Raw genomic sequence first — 15,382 nt, 5'->3', positions numbered from 1 at the left:
ACTATATGATGTAGATGAGGGATGTCATCAGTAAATAGTGGAATGAGGCCATTTGGTATCGACGGGTGTGAGGACGAAAGGTGCACTTGGGGGAGTGTGGGGCAGGTAACCGCCCTCCGGGGGTTTCCTGGGTGGCGGTACTTGGGAGGGGGGGGTGAGTCCATGACGGGCATACTCACCCTTCCGGGGAGGGGGATACAGGGGGATACAGGTGCAAGGTGGGGGTGCGTCAGGCAGGAGTGCGTTGGCTGGAAATGATGGAGGTGGTTGAAAAGGGAATTGAGGAAGCGAATGGGATAAGTGAAGAGGTCGCTGGGTGATGTGAGAAGGAGTAATTGGAGTGTGGGAGTGAATGGAGGAATGAGAGGCATGAAGTTGGGATTGTTGGGGGGTTTGATGTTTATGGTATGTTGTACAACCCTGTCCTAATAAATGGCCTTTTACGCTAAATCAATCAGCGTGGAGTGGTTATTGCGCGATGACTCCGTATTCATCTTTGTGCGGAACTTGCACTGGAAGTACTGACTCAGCTAACTGGACCCAAAAAACCCTGCCTCGGCTCCTTTGATGACGTCTCTAATAAACAATGCTATCCCACCCTCCTTTGATGACGTCTCTAATAAACAATGCTATCCCACCCTGCCCCGGCTCCTTGGATGACGTCTCTAATAAACAATGCTATCCCACCCTGCCCCAACTCCTTGGATGACGTCTCTAATAAACAATGCTATCCCACCCTGCCCCGGCTCCTTTGGTGACGTCTCTAATAAACAATGCTATCCCACGCTGCCCCAGCTGTTTTGAATACATCTCTAACAAACAATGCTATCCCACCCTGCCTGGGCTCCTTTCAAGACGTCTCAAAAAAATAATGCTATCCCACGGTGCCCAGGCCCGGCTCCTTTGATGACGTCATTAGTAAACAATGAAATAACACCCTGTCCCAGCTGCTTTGATGACGTCACCAGTGGGAGTCACGCGCCTGCTGCTCATTAGCAAGTGAGGCCAGCTGAAGCCAGATGTAACAGTGTGCTGCACTTTATCCGCCAGGAACGAACAGGCTCTTCTTGATTGTGACTAATGACTAATAAAGCTGAAAAGTCATTTCTGGGAGCTTTCGTAAAGTTTTTTTGACAATGTTTGCAATTTCATGAAGTTTTACGTTTACTCCCCTTTTGTGTGATGGTTATTGTAAGTTTTTCAACAACAGAGAAATATTTTGATTACATTTGACGTCATCCGATTGGAATCAGAATTATATCGCCACGCTATAACATATTGTCTTCCAAAGAACAGAAAAACTTTGTACGGGCGAAGGCAAACTTTTAAAAAAAAACTTATTTATTGGTATTTTTGCATAGTCACTTGAACCAGAAAATGTCTCAAATTATTTGACTGGCAACATGAAACGTTACCAGCATGAATGTAACTTTGGAGATCCTAGTCTGTTGTGATTAGTGTAGTTCACACTGTTCTGTTTTTTAGGTCTGGCCTTGAGGTAGATTGAGTTGTTTTGCCAGCCTCATGTAATAACCCAAAAAATTAAAAACACACACACGTATATAGATAAATAGAAAGCTTTTGTGTCAGCCCTCTACATCAATTGGTCTGTTCAGCTCTCATTCACATTTTGCTTCTGTCCCCCACAGCACCAGGCAATGAATCATCCCAATTCAGCCATCAACTCTCTTGCATTGGGGGGACGCCATTTTGCTTTTGCACATGTGTATATCGGCCTAAAAGTTGCACACTTCAGTCAATGTACACTTTTTTGTATATGCTGGCGGGCCAATACTTTACTTTGGCAATAGTTTTTTCTTTTAAAAAATTATCTCTGACAGTATTTCAAAACCTATAATATATTTTCTTTGCTTCAATAGTAATTATATTTCCTTTAATCTACTTTAAAACCTAAAATAGTTTGTATACCTTTAGTAAGTAAACCTGCTTGATAGGAGGCATCGGGCACTCTTCTATTAAAATTATATTTAATAATTATTTTTTTTTATTACATTTTTTTTACTATAAACCAGTGGCCACCACGATTAGGAAGCGCGTGTATTCTTTTTTTTTGTTTTCCTCTTATTTGTTTCATATACTATATTATATATACATATATATATATACATATATATATACATATTCACTGAAAAAACCATAGGTTTCACACATGTTATAGTTAGCGGAAATTTTACTGATAAAAAACCAATGAAATTGCCCCGTTATAGTTAGTGCTGGCAACTATAACTCACGCGACCGCAATCCTCTGCTGATGCTAATACTGTATTTAGACACTTATTTGCCCATGTCTTCTTCCATACATTTTTAGCTATACATATATTACAAATATTTTTTTTTATAAAGACACATATGTCATCAGCAGAAGATTGCGGTCGCGTGAGTTATAGTTGCCAGCACTAACTATAACGGGGCAATTTCATTGGTTTTTTATCAGTAAAATTTCCGCTAACTATAACATGTGTGAAACCTATGGTTTTTTCAGTGAATTTGCAAGGTTTTTTAAATGCTAATTCCTAACTATAACGTGTGTGAAACCTATGGTTTTTTCAGTGAATTTGTACGGTTTTTTAAATGCTAAGTTACTTTACGCCATTCGAGGCGTGCGCGCCCACTTAACGCAGTGCGTTCCGTGCACGGTTTTTATCAACTTTAATAAGCCCTGTACATTTGGTGGCCTTCGGCCACCAAAAGCACAGGGGGTGGGGTCAATGTGGATAGTGTTTTTTTTATTTCGATTTTATAATTTCATGTTGCCAAAATATAGTTTTTTTAACTGATGTAATAATCCCTGTACATTTGGTGGCCTACGGCCACCAAAAGCACAGGGGGTGGGGTAAGTGTGGATAGTGTTTTTTTTATTTCTATTTTTTACCGTACGCTTACGGTAAGCGTACGGTAAGCGTACTCGGCGAAATTGCCGAAAAAAAAATAAAACCGTTTTTGCTCTTGGGGGATGTTTGGGGACTCCCTCAACATGACTATGTGGGAGGGAGTTGTCAAAACAGCCCCGTAACATGTTTTTGGGCATCATGTTTGATAAATAACACTCAGTGCGAGAGACAAAATGGCGGACGCCGCTTCCTGGTTTCGGCCGATTCGAATGTTTACTAAGATCTAAGAGCCAATCAGAATCGCGCTCGCGCACGCCACCGTACGCGTACGGTAAGCGTACGGTAAGCGTACCGTAAGCGGGCTCAGATATATATATTGATTTAAAGGCTATTTTCTCAGAATCTACTGAACAGATTTACACCAAACCTACAAAAGGCACTTCCTTGACATAGGGACTACCTCTCTGCCAAATTTCTAGTAATTCTGTTCAGCCGTTCGGGCTGTAGCTCGTTCTAAAGGTCCTATGGAAAAATGCATGGGAAAAACGCGTTTTGGGACCCCCCTTTTATCTCAGCCCCCGCTTGACGAATCCCCCCGAGACTTTCAGGGTAGGAGCGGAGCGTAGCGCCCCACCTATTTTGAGAAATTCGCGAGGATTCATCGACCGGCGCCAAAGTTATTCAAAATAGAATGTTGCGGATTTCCTATGGAAAAGGGGTCCTAACTATAACTACCTACTGGCGACCGCCAGTAGGTAATATATGATTAAGAGATTCTCCGCCTGCACAGAAAAGAGCCAGCACTCCATGAGGTAATTTTCACTCGCTCTTCATTTATTTGAGTAACGGCTACATCAACACGTTTTGACAGCTGCCTGCAATATATATATGTTCACAGAAAAATCCACAGGTTTCAGGGACGTTATAGGTAGTTGGACACTTTACTCGTACAAAACCAGAGAAATTCTGCAGTTATCGCAACCCCGCAATGCACTGCTGATGACGTCACATATTACATCATTCATTACATAGTCAGTGACATCACTGATGACATCTCAAATGACATCACTGATGACATCACTGATTACACCATCCACGTGAAAATCGGATGCACCTCCTCACACCCTAAAATAAACTTTGATACACCCGCTCTAAAATACAGATTACCATTTTCGAAACCATAGACACACCAATACCAGTTACTACATACGCATTCACTGATTCCTAGGTCTACACACACATCCACTCATTCACACATACAGTCACTCATACATGCAGTCACTCATCAATACAACACTATCATATGCACTCATACACCTATACAGATACTAACACACCACCACTCATCCATAGAGTTACTCACACGTAGTCAGTCATGCAAAGAATCAATCACACTTCCATTTACTCACCTATACAGTTATACACACACCACCTCACTTATTCATACAGATACTAACATATACTCACTCTCTTATATAATCCCTGATACAAGTACACACTCATTGATGCAGCCACTGTCACAATCACTGACTCTCACATATAGTAATTTACATACTCCAACTCTCACATACACTGCCTTTTACATATGTAGTTAGTTGGACATGTATCATTGAGACATCCATTCACTCACCAACAAACCCATACACACACTCAACCACCCATACGGCCCTTCACAGATGCACTCTTGAAGCCATACACCCAGTGAATCACCCACTTACACATCTATGCACAGAGTCACACACCCCCACCCACAGACACTGAGGCACCCATACAGATACTCAGCCAACCAATCAATAAGCCATATAGACACTCATTTAGCTACTCACCGACCCATGCAACCGCTTACACCCCAGACTGATACAGACATTTACACAGTTTAGTCACTAACCCATGCATTCACTGAGACACATTTAATCACTCACTTTTACAGACAGTCCCGCACCTACTAAATCATCCATTCAAACAATTATACACCCACTTACTCTTCAATACACCTTGGCATATATATATATATATATATATATATATATATATATATATATATATATATATATATATATATAATATAACACATACTTAAACTTTTTAGAAATACACAGTCACTGGATGATGTCATCAGTGATGTCATTGGAGATGTCATCAGTGATGTCATCAGTGATGTCACTGACCATGTCATGAATGATGCAATATGTGACGTCATCAGCAGTGCATTGCAGGGGCATGAGTTATAGTTAGTTGAACTAACTATAATGGCGGAATTTCTCTGGTTTTGTACGACTATAATGTCCAACTAAGCATAATGTCCCTGAATCCTGTGTTTTTTTCAGTGTATATATATATATATTCACTGAAAAAACCATAGGTTTCACACAGGTTATAGTTAGCTGGACATTTTACTGATAAAAAACCAATGAAATTCCCCCGTTATAGTTAGTGCAGGCAACTATAACTCACGCGACCGCAATCCTCTGCTGATGACATATGTGTGTTTATGAAAAAAAAATATTTGTAATATATGTATAGCTAAAATTTAATGGAAGAAGACATGGGCAAATAAGTGTCTAAATACAGTATTAGCATCAGCAGAGGATTGCGGTCGCGTGAGTTATAGTTGCCTGCACTAACTATAACGGGGGAATTTCATTGGTTTTTTATCAGTAAAATGTCCAGCTAACTATAACATGTGTGAAACCTATGGTTTTTTCAGTGAATTTGCAAGTTTTTTTAAATGCTAATTCCTAACTATAACGTGTGTGAAACCTATGGTTTTTTCAGTGAATTTGTACGGTTTTTTAAATGCTAAGTTACTTTACGCCATTCGTGGCGTGCGCGCCCACTTAACGCAGTTCGTTCCGTGCGCGCACGGTGCGCTTCGCGCACCGTGCGCGCACAGTGAGCACGAGGTGCGCTTCGCGCACCGCGCGCCCACTTTACGCAGCCCACGTTACGCTGGATGGGCCATGTACGCATGATGCGCTTCGAGCACCGTGCGCACATGGAGGACATATTATGCGCTTCGTTGTGAAAGGTAATGTTTGATTTTTTAAATAATTTGATCTGCCATGCACAAATGGTGCCCTTCGGGCACCTTTTGCACACATGGTGTGGGGAGTGTGGAAATTTTTTTTATTTTTTTATTTTTTTACCGTTCGCGTACGGTAAGCGTAATCGGCGATTTTTCAAAAAAAATTAAAATTGAATTTTTTGCCTTGGGGGTTCTTAGGGGACACCTTCATCATGGCTAGGTGGTTGGGAGCAGTCTAAACAGCCCCTTTACATGTTTTTTGCCTTTGTTTTTCCTCCTCCCCCTCAGAGTGCGAGATAGAAAATGGCGGCCGCCGCTTCCTGGTTTCGACCGATTCGAATGTTTACTAAGATCTAACAGCCAATCAGAATCGCGCTCGCGCACGGCACCGTACGCGTACGGTAAGCTTACCGTAAGCGCATGGTAAGCGCACCGTAAGATGCCACAGATATATATATTGATTTAAAGGCTATTTTCTCAGGATCTACTGAACAGATTTACACCAAACCTACAAAAGGCACTTCCTTGACCTGTAGACTACCTCTCTGCCAAATTTCAAGTAACTCTGTTTAGCCGTTCGGTCTGTAGCTGTGTCTAAAGGTCCTACGGAAAAATGCATGGGAAAAACGCGTTTTGGGACCCCCCCTTTTTTCTCAGCCCCCGCTTGACGAATCCCCCCGAGACTTTCAGGGTAGGAGCGGAGCATAGCGCCCCACCTATTTTGAAAATTTCGCGAGGATTCGTCGACCGGCGCCAAAGTTATTCCAAATAGAATATTGCGGATTTCCTATGGAAACGTGGTCCTAACTATAACTATCTACTGGCGATCGCCAGTAGATAATATATATATATATATATATATATATATATATATATATATATATATATATATATATATATATATATATATATAAATTGAAGGTTTGCCTTTTGTGGGAAGCACTCGATACAGATTCATATCGCACCAGGGACCCGCTGCAAGCAACCACAAGACAGTTCCTGCTGCGACGCGTTTCGGGCCTTTCGCCCTTCTTCTTGGCAGCTATCACAGAGATGAACAAACAACACTGCCAGGTAAATCCCTCAATTTATTAAATTGATTAAGACACGCCCTTGTGGGCCGGCAGCTCACTCTCCGCCTGTTTTAGTGCATCATGGGCCTGGTAGTCTGTCCTTCAAACCCCATGTAGATCGCTTGTGAGGAAACAATTAAGTTCGTTATTACACCAAAGCTGCAGTACGTTCCCCTGTAGTGCGAATCTGTTACTCACGATGATGGCTGCCCCATAAACAGCCACGGACCCGCTGACAATACGCGGTGGTTCTTGCCCTCGACCTGGCAGGCCGATTTAAATGAATTGAAGGTTTGCCTTTTGTGGGAAGCACTCGATACAGATTCATATCACACCAGGGACCCGCTGCAAGCAACCACACGACAGTTCCTGCTGCGACGCGTTTCGGGCCTTACGCCCTTCTTCTTGGCAGCTATCACAAAAGGCAAACCTTCAATTCATTTAAATCGGCATCAGTGATGTCATTTGAGATGTCATCAGTGATGTCATGAGTGATGTCACTGACCATGTCATGAGTGATGTAATATGTGACGTCATCAGCAGTGGATTGCGGGCGCGCGAGTTAAAGTTAGCTGAACTAACTATAACGGGGGAATTTCATTAGTTTTTTACGAGTGAAATGTCCAGCTAACTATAACATGAGTGAAACCTATGTTTTTTTCAGTGAATTTGCAAGGTTTTTTAAATGCTAATTCCTAACTATAACGTGTGTGAAACCTATGGTTTTTTCAGTGAATTTGCAAGGTTCTTTAAATGCTAATTCCTAACTATAACGTGTGTGGAACCTATGGTTTTTTAAGTGAATTTGCAAGGTTTTTTAAATGCTAATTTATGAATGTATTTTTATATTTTTTAAATATTTATTTTACAATAAGCTACCTATATATTGTTATAGATTAACTTTATCCTGTAATATGGAATGGCTCAGTTTTTTTTTTTAATTTGGATAGAGTTGAAAAGCATAGTTAATATCTTCTATAAACTTATAAACACTTTAAATGTTTTTTTTGAAAGGTTTTTGTCCGTGCACGCACGGTGCGCGCATGGTGCGCGCACGGTGCACGCATGCGTACGTACTCCGTGTGCGCATGCGTACGTGCTCCACGTGCGCATGCGTACGTCGTGCGTGCTCGGTACGCGCGCACGGAGCACGTACACGCATGTGCGCGTGCTCCGTACAAGCATGCGTGCGTGCTCTGTGCGCGCACCGTGCGCGCACGGCAAGTCATGTGATTTAGAAACAACACTTTTCATTGGTTTATAGTAGTTTCAGTTCCAGAAACTTTCAACACCACACCCACTCCCCTCATTATTACTTCTGATTCCCTGGGAGAAGGAGCTGAGCAGCTTTTCCAGAACTCCAGTACTTGAGAATGGCAGAGCAGCAGTCATCTTCTGGGAGTGAGCAGGAGACCCTTGTGAGACAGAGACAGAGGAAACAGAAAGACTCTTTTATTTGGCAATTTTTTACATTTCCACAGGGGCTGAAGAAGGTGAATGCTCCAAAAGTCACCTGCACTCTTTGTGATCGTGTCTTATCAAGAGGAGATCCTAAAAAGAAATACTCTTTTAGTATCTTCACTATAATCAGGCACGTTAGAGATGTACATCCTGTGGCTTATGCTCGAGCTGCTAGAGAATACCCTCCAGCAGCTCAGCCGAGCACATCCGCAGCAGCTTAGCCGAGCACATCATCGGCAGCTCAGCCGAGCACTTCATCTGCGGCGGCAGCTTCACCTTCTTCGGTTCCTCTGGATATACACCCTCTGTTTAAGAAGGTGCATATACGGTGCAATGCGTGCAATGCTCTTCTCTCTTATGCGGACACCAGCATTCCGCTAATAGAGAGCAAGATACAGCAGCACACGTGCGGCACCCTATAATTTTTGCCATGTCTTTTTTTTCCTCTGTCCCTCAATTAACACAATGGCTCTTTTTAGAGCCACCTAACATCTAAACACTTAAATTTTTAATTCTATTTTTTTTATGATTCCGCCGTGCACACACCGTGCGCGCACCTTGCGACGGTGCGCGTACGGTGCGCGCACCATACGCGCACCACGCGATTTAAAAAAAATAAAATAAAATGTTTTTTTCACCCTTCAAGGTCCTTCAGGGACCCCCTGACAAAAGCTAGGGGGTCAGGAACTCTGTACCCTGCCCCCTTTTCACGTTCTCCACCTTTCTTTTTCACTGTCACACACAAAATGGCGGTCGACACTTCCTGATTTCGTGCGATTCGAATGTTGACTGACGTGAATCCACCAATCAGAATTACGCTCGTGCACGGCACCGTGCGCGTACCGTGCGCGCACGGTGCTCGGCTATAGATATTTATGTGCTTTTAACTGCAATTTTCTCAGGTACTACTGAACAGATTTACACCATATATGCAAAAGGCACACGCCTGACCTGAGGACTACCTCTTTGCCAAATTTCAAGTAATTCTGTTCAGCCGTTCGGGCTGTACCTTCGACTAAAGGTCCTATGGGAAAATGCATGGTGAAAACGCGTTTTGGGACCCCCCTTTTTTCTCAGCCCCCGCTTGACGAATCACCCCGAGACTTTCAGGGTAGGAGCTGAGCAGAGCGCCTCATTAGTATTGAAAATTTCGCGAGGATTCGTCAACCGGCGCCAAAGCTATTCAAAATAGAATTTTCAGATTTCCTATGGAAACACGGTCCTAACTATAACTATCTACTGGCGACCGCCAGTATATATATCTCCTATCGCTCATGTCCAGATCCACTACACCTTTGAAATCAATGTGAATAATAACACAGGGTTTAGTTGGCAACAATGCAACAGATGATCCCAGCAACGTCCTTGTGTATTTTGATTTTTGTATCAGTTACATTTTGTATAAATATATGTTGCACTTTCACATTATATGTTCTGTTACTTTGGTATTATTATTATTTTTTGTCCTCTAAAACCACGGTACAACAGCCTTATATCCCATGCAACAATTAATGGATATATAAAATCTTGAATCAACACGGTTTGTTTTGTTTTTGGTGTGCCTCTGATTGATTCATGATATTTAACTATCTTTGAAAAAATTTGCCAATGATTAGTTCTTGTTTAAGAGCTAAGCAATTGTTATACCCGACGGAATCGTTTGTAGCAATTATCAATTTCACCCAGGTTCTGAGGGACACTGGGTTGCTGTAACATTCATAGCATCCAGATGGGCCTCGGTGTGCCGGTGAATATGCTAAATCCGTTGCTGCCCCACTAAGTCAGTCTGCTCGATAACAGACTGCGTGGCCCCAACATCCTGGGGTGGTGCTCCTTCGCAGCGAGTATACCGCGTATTTATCCAAGCTCAAAAGTACCCAACGTACAAGGAGCACTGGAACGGCAACATGCTCATGAAGAGCCTTTATGGTATACAATCCGCCGGCACAAAAATGACTTTAAGCAGTTCAATCTGCCATGGATGCCTGACGCGTCTTGAAGTGTCCCAACTTCTCTTCAGAGGCTTTGGCAGTTAAAGGCGCATAGGACACCGCCCTCATCATTTAAATGCTCCAATGCATGCCCTAGATGGGACGCTCTGCCGCGACTAGCAGAGCATTATGGACCTTGTAGTTTCTTTTGTCTCCAGATGGAGCACACAATGTTGTTGTTGTAACATTCATAGCCCCCAGATGGGCCTCGTGTGCTGGTGGATATGCTAAATCTATTGCTGCCCCACGAAGTCAGCCTGCTTGATAACAGACCGAGTGGGCCTCACATACTGGGGTGGTGCTCCTTCGCGGCAGGGTATACCGCGTATTTATTCAAGCTCCAAAGTACCCAACGTTCGGTACTTTGGAGCTGGGAGAGATATATATATGTTGCATTTTTACTAATTTGTGTGCTATTATAGGTTTGCACTGTACATACATTCTCGGAGTCATCTGCATTTTAAAGATAGTGTGCTGTTTTAAGTCTGCACTGTATATACACCAAGCACACCAGCCCTTATTAGTGGAATGAGTGGGGGACTCATTTACACTGGTCTTGATCAACCCACATCTGCATTTATGCACTTCACTATCGGCGCATTAACAACATTATGTAACTTCCCATGTTCCATGACTTTTCTATATATTTCTGCCCATCATATATACATGCGTAAACACAGTCACTAAAGACTCTGCACATGATTAGTGCCTCAGATTGTACAGGCATTAGAGGGTGGCATTGGACCAATTAATAGCGTAAGATGACATATATACTCCGCAAGTGTTACTTTTTAGCACTGATATGAGGAGGTATTGCACCACGTCACTAACACAATCACTATTTATTCGCACTAGGCACGCACGCCTCCTCATATATGTATATATATCACAGCACTACATCCCTCATAAGCACTTTCTATATATTTTTTTATAAGAATCTCTCCAGAGGCCATGACCCCTGCATTTAGGCGGTAATTTTGCAGTATAGGCTATCCTGCGGACTCGTCAGCACTATTAGGCACTCAAGACACAGCTGAACACACAGCAGACCGCATTGAATAGGCAACTCACACTATCCTACAAGCACGGCCAATCACACGCATAATACCATCAATGCGCGTGTTTCCCCTCACCCCCTACTGTCTTTAGCTTTAGCTCCCTGCAACCGCGGACACACACAGCCCTTGAATTTGGGAACACACGGCTAATTGTATGGGATAGTGGGAAGCCGATCTTTTCGCTCAGCACATAGCAACTTACTTGGTCGGGGCGTTAATTCTGTCTCGATTTTGGTTCATGGATATTGCAAGGCTTGAGCATTTGCATGTAAACGGTCTGTCTCCGGGGCCTCTGCCTCATATTGATGTATTGATGTTTACTCAGTTATTTTGCCATTACAGTCTATGCAAAAAAATCTGCTGATGTCACTGCCACCTATCGCAGTAAAGCAATTCTACAGTAACAGCATGCTACATGTAGTAAAAATGCAAATTCATTGCAATGAACACAGAAAAAATACTGCCACTGTTATATAAAATGCACCATTTTCACTTAAGCGCTATGTGAGCAAGGTCACATGTCTGGCGGCCGAAACGCGTCATTTGGACTATGATGATACAATAAACGACACTTACCTGTGCCTACCGAGTGTGTACCCTGGTGTTGCGCCGTTCTGGGTTTTTGCGCTTTGGGATTTAGTTTTGGATATATATACCCACTTTAACTAGGTGGAGAAGCCCTGGTAGGGAGGCCAGCTTCTTGTTACCTTCTAAGGTCACTGCAGGCCCTGGCAGCTGCAGTCCCACCCAATCACTAACATGAAGGGTGCAGTGTACCGCAATCCTAGAATTCCAGGTGTGCGCTTACCTTCCTTGTAAACACTGTTGCAGATTGTTCGCAGAAAATCCAAAGATTAAATTTATGATCAGGATTTGTTATGTGACTTCTATTGCCCAATTAAATGAAATGTACGTGCGACGAAAGTTATGGGAATCAGTCCCTATGTTTAATGACTCAGGGCTTCGGTCTCTATCTCAGTACCACGACTTTCCTACCAGATATGAACTAAAGCCTGCACTCACCGAAAGATTATATGAAAATAGGGACATGTTCATATTAAGTGTCAAAGAGGCTTCAAACAAGGCACGTGGGTGCTATGAACAAGAGCAATTTTTTGATTTAAGTCAAAGACTCTGTTAAAAGGTAGCACTTCCTGTGTCAGCCTACATGACGGACAATGAAAACAACCACTGGCAAAGCCAGTGGGTCTCACCTTTAAAAGCCCGGGCTATTGGCTTTGCCAATGCTTGTTGGCATTGGTATCTGAATGAATGTGTCAAAAACACAAGTGCAAGCAAGGCCAGCAATCTTAAAGAAGGAAAATAAACAAAGAGAGAATGAAAGAAACAAAGAAAGAAGAAAGAAAGAAAGGAGAGGGGGGAAGAAAGAGATAGAGAATTGAAACACATGCACTGCCAGGGAATGCTCAGTAACAAATAAAAAAGCATCGACAAAGCCAATTAGGTTTGGTTTTGGTTTCCAGTATTTTGACTTTGACAATGCTTGTTTGGTTTTGTCATGGTGTTGTAAAAGTTTATTTTTGAGGAGCTGCCAGCCCTCGCCAGTATATTTAAAAAAAATAAACACTGACTAAAAGCACCAACATTTCTGGGCCTCAAAAAGCACAGTTTTAAATAGTAGGCCATAGAACTAAAGGGAACTACTTTATGATATTTTCTTTGTGAAACAGCAGATCGCTGTCACTCACAGTTAAGTTAGCCAATGTTTGAAATGGGCTGACCCATTGCCCCATGCTGTATTCTATGTCTGAAAGTCTGTTCATGAGTGTTGTGTTCTGTGGTTGTATGTATCTACCTAAGCGTGGTGTGTGCATATGTGTGTGATGGACCTGTGTTTCCATTTGCATTGTACAGCATTCCATCCATCAACTGTTTCCTTTGCATATGTCGCCCTAAGTGGGAAGGGTATGCCCAGACGTGGGTCCCGTGCTCACTACACTACTGGTTTCAAGCTAGCCTGGCTGATGCCCTGAAACCGGTCCCAGGATACTTGTTTCCGGTCCAGGGAGGACCTGACTTGGCAGTTCTGGCTGGACTGTTCCCCCAAGGAACAGGGTCAAGACTGATTTGCATATGGCTGGGTCCAAACTGGGGTGGTGTGGTGAGCAAAAGAATGATGTATTAAACCCAAATCCTTGTGACTGTGGGTGAATGTTTGCATTGAACAGCATTCCGTCCATTATGGAAAGGGTCCCGTGCTCATTTGCAGTTCCGGGCTGGACTGTTCCCACAAGAAACAGGGTCAAGACAAATTTGCATATGACTAGGTCCAAACTGGAGAGCAAAAGAATGATGGATTAAACCCAGATCTTTGTGACTGGGGGTGAATGTTTGCATTGTACAGCATTCCGTCCATCAATTGTTTCTTTTCCATATAAATATCAGCATGGTTTGGTGTATTTGTGCCATGTGTGGGTTTGTGGCGTATGTGTGAATATGGTGGGCTGGCGTTCTGATGTCCTGTCTGTTTATATGTGTTTGAGGGAAATTATTTTAGCAAAGACAGCTGCATCCATTGGCCCCTTCATGGAAAGCAAGAGGTTTGTGTTTGCTGTTCATATATCCGTGTGCTTATTGACTGTAGTTTGTCTTTGTGGTTTGTCTATGTGTTTTCGATCAGTTACTTTTGAGATCTGGCTTCACAGTGCAGCAGTTTATTTGACCTATTGTTATTATTTCTTTTTATTATTCAGAAAGGGGTGCATGCCCTCAACCAGAGGAGTTGCTCGCTCCACTCCTATAGACTGCCTGCATAGCAATACCCGAGGGACTATTCTACATCTTAAAAGTAAACAGACTCATTACACATTACGTTTGTTTACATTATACGTGTAATCTATTGCACCACAGCAGGCTTTTTAAAAATGTTTTTGCCATTATCTGCATTTTGCACCTTGCGGCATATCGAATACACTTATAAACAAGCTTAGCAAAACCAAAATATATGGCTTCTATATGCCAACACAGGCATGCACAAATGTTGTTTGCATACTTTGCACATTAAAAAATGTTTGGTTAGACATGTTTTGTGTTGACTGTGGATTGCCGTTACTGTTTGTCTGTGTGTGGTTTGAGTGTGCAATGATGCGAATTGTCTGTCTTCTGCAAGTGTGATATTCGCATATATTTGTGAGTTGAGTGTGCGTTACAGTTTGTGTTGTGTGCCCGTTTAAGTAAAGTATTCATGTTAGGCACATGATTGCTGTGAATGTGGAATGTAGTGTGTGTACCTGTGGTACATGGCAGTGCATTGGGTGCAAGTGTTACATGGATGTTTACGAAGTCTGAATCAGTGTCAGGTGTAGTGCACGTTTGTATGACTTTCCGTTTGCTGTACATATGTGTTCATATGTGCGACACTGTGATATATACATATATATATGTGTGTGATGATGAATGTATGAGGCTTGTTTGGAGTACACCTGCATGAGTATGCAAGATGCGATTATATGTGTGTGTGCGCGTGGTTAGCTGTGCATGTGTGATGCGCACCCGTGTGTGTTTTGCGTCTGCTTCTTGATTGCTGATTTCTGTAGAGTTTGTACTCTTGTGTGTGTGTGTGTCAGTTGCGTTAAAGTGTGCATGATGTCCCTGCCTGTGTGACACACATGACATTCAACACACACCACCCCGGAGTTCTCACACACTGACAAAAGTATACGCATGCCCGCCGCCTGGACCGTGCAATGAATGAGTGCCTCGGAGTGCGTGCAGTCCCGTCCGGTACAATGAATGAGTGCCTTAGAAAGTGTGCAGTCCCCTCCGTACAATGAATGAGTGCCTCAGAAAGTGTGCAGTCCCGTCCGGTACAATGAATGAGTGCCTCGGAGTGTGTGCAGTCCCGTCCGGTACAATGAATGAGTGCCTCAGAAAGTGTGCAGTCCCGTCCGGTACAATAAAT

The 15,382-nt window shown here is 42.8% G+C and overlaps 1 protein-coding gene across 3 annotated transcripts in view; it reads right to left on the bottom strand.

Moving 5' to 3' along the window:
* KCNE3 (potassium voltage-gated channel subfamily E regulatory subunit 3) overlaps window positions 1-15,382 on the bottom strand; it is a 105,750-nt gene that overhangs the window by 57,811 nt on the left and 32,557 nt on the right. The gene's annotated exons all lie outside the window — the stretch shown is intronic.

This window comes from Triturus cristatus, chromosome 8 (genome assembly GCF_964204655.1).
Source record: "Triturus cristatus chromosome 8, aTriCri1.1, whole genome shotgun sequence".
Classification (NCBI taxonomy): Eukaryota; Metazoa; Chordata; class Amphibia; order Caudata; family Salamandridae; genus Triturus; species Triturus cristatus.
Note: the sequence above shows the minus strand (reverse complement) of the source record. Positions and strands in the feature narration are given on the sequence as shown.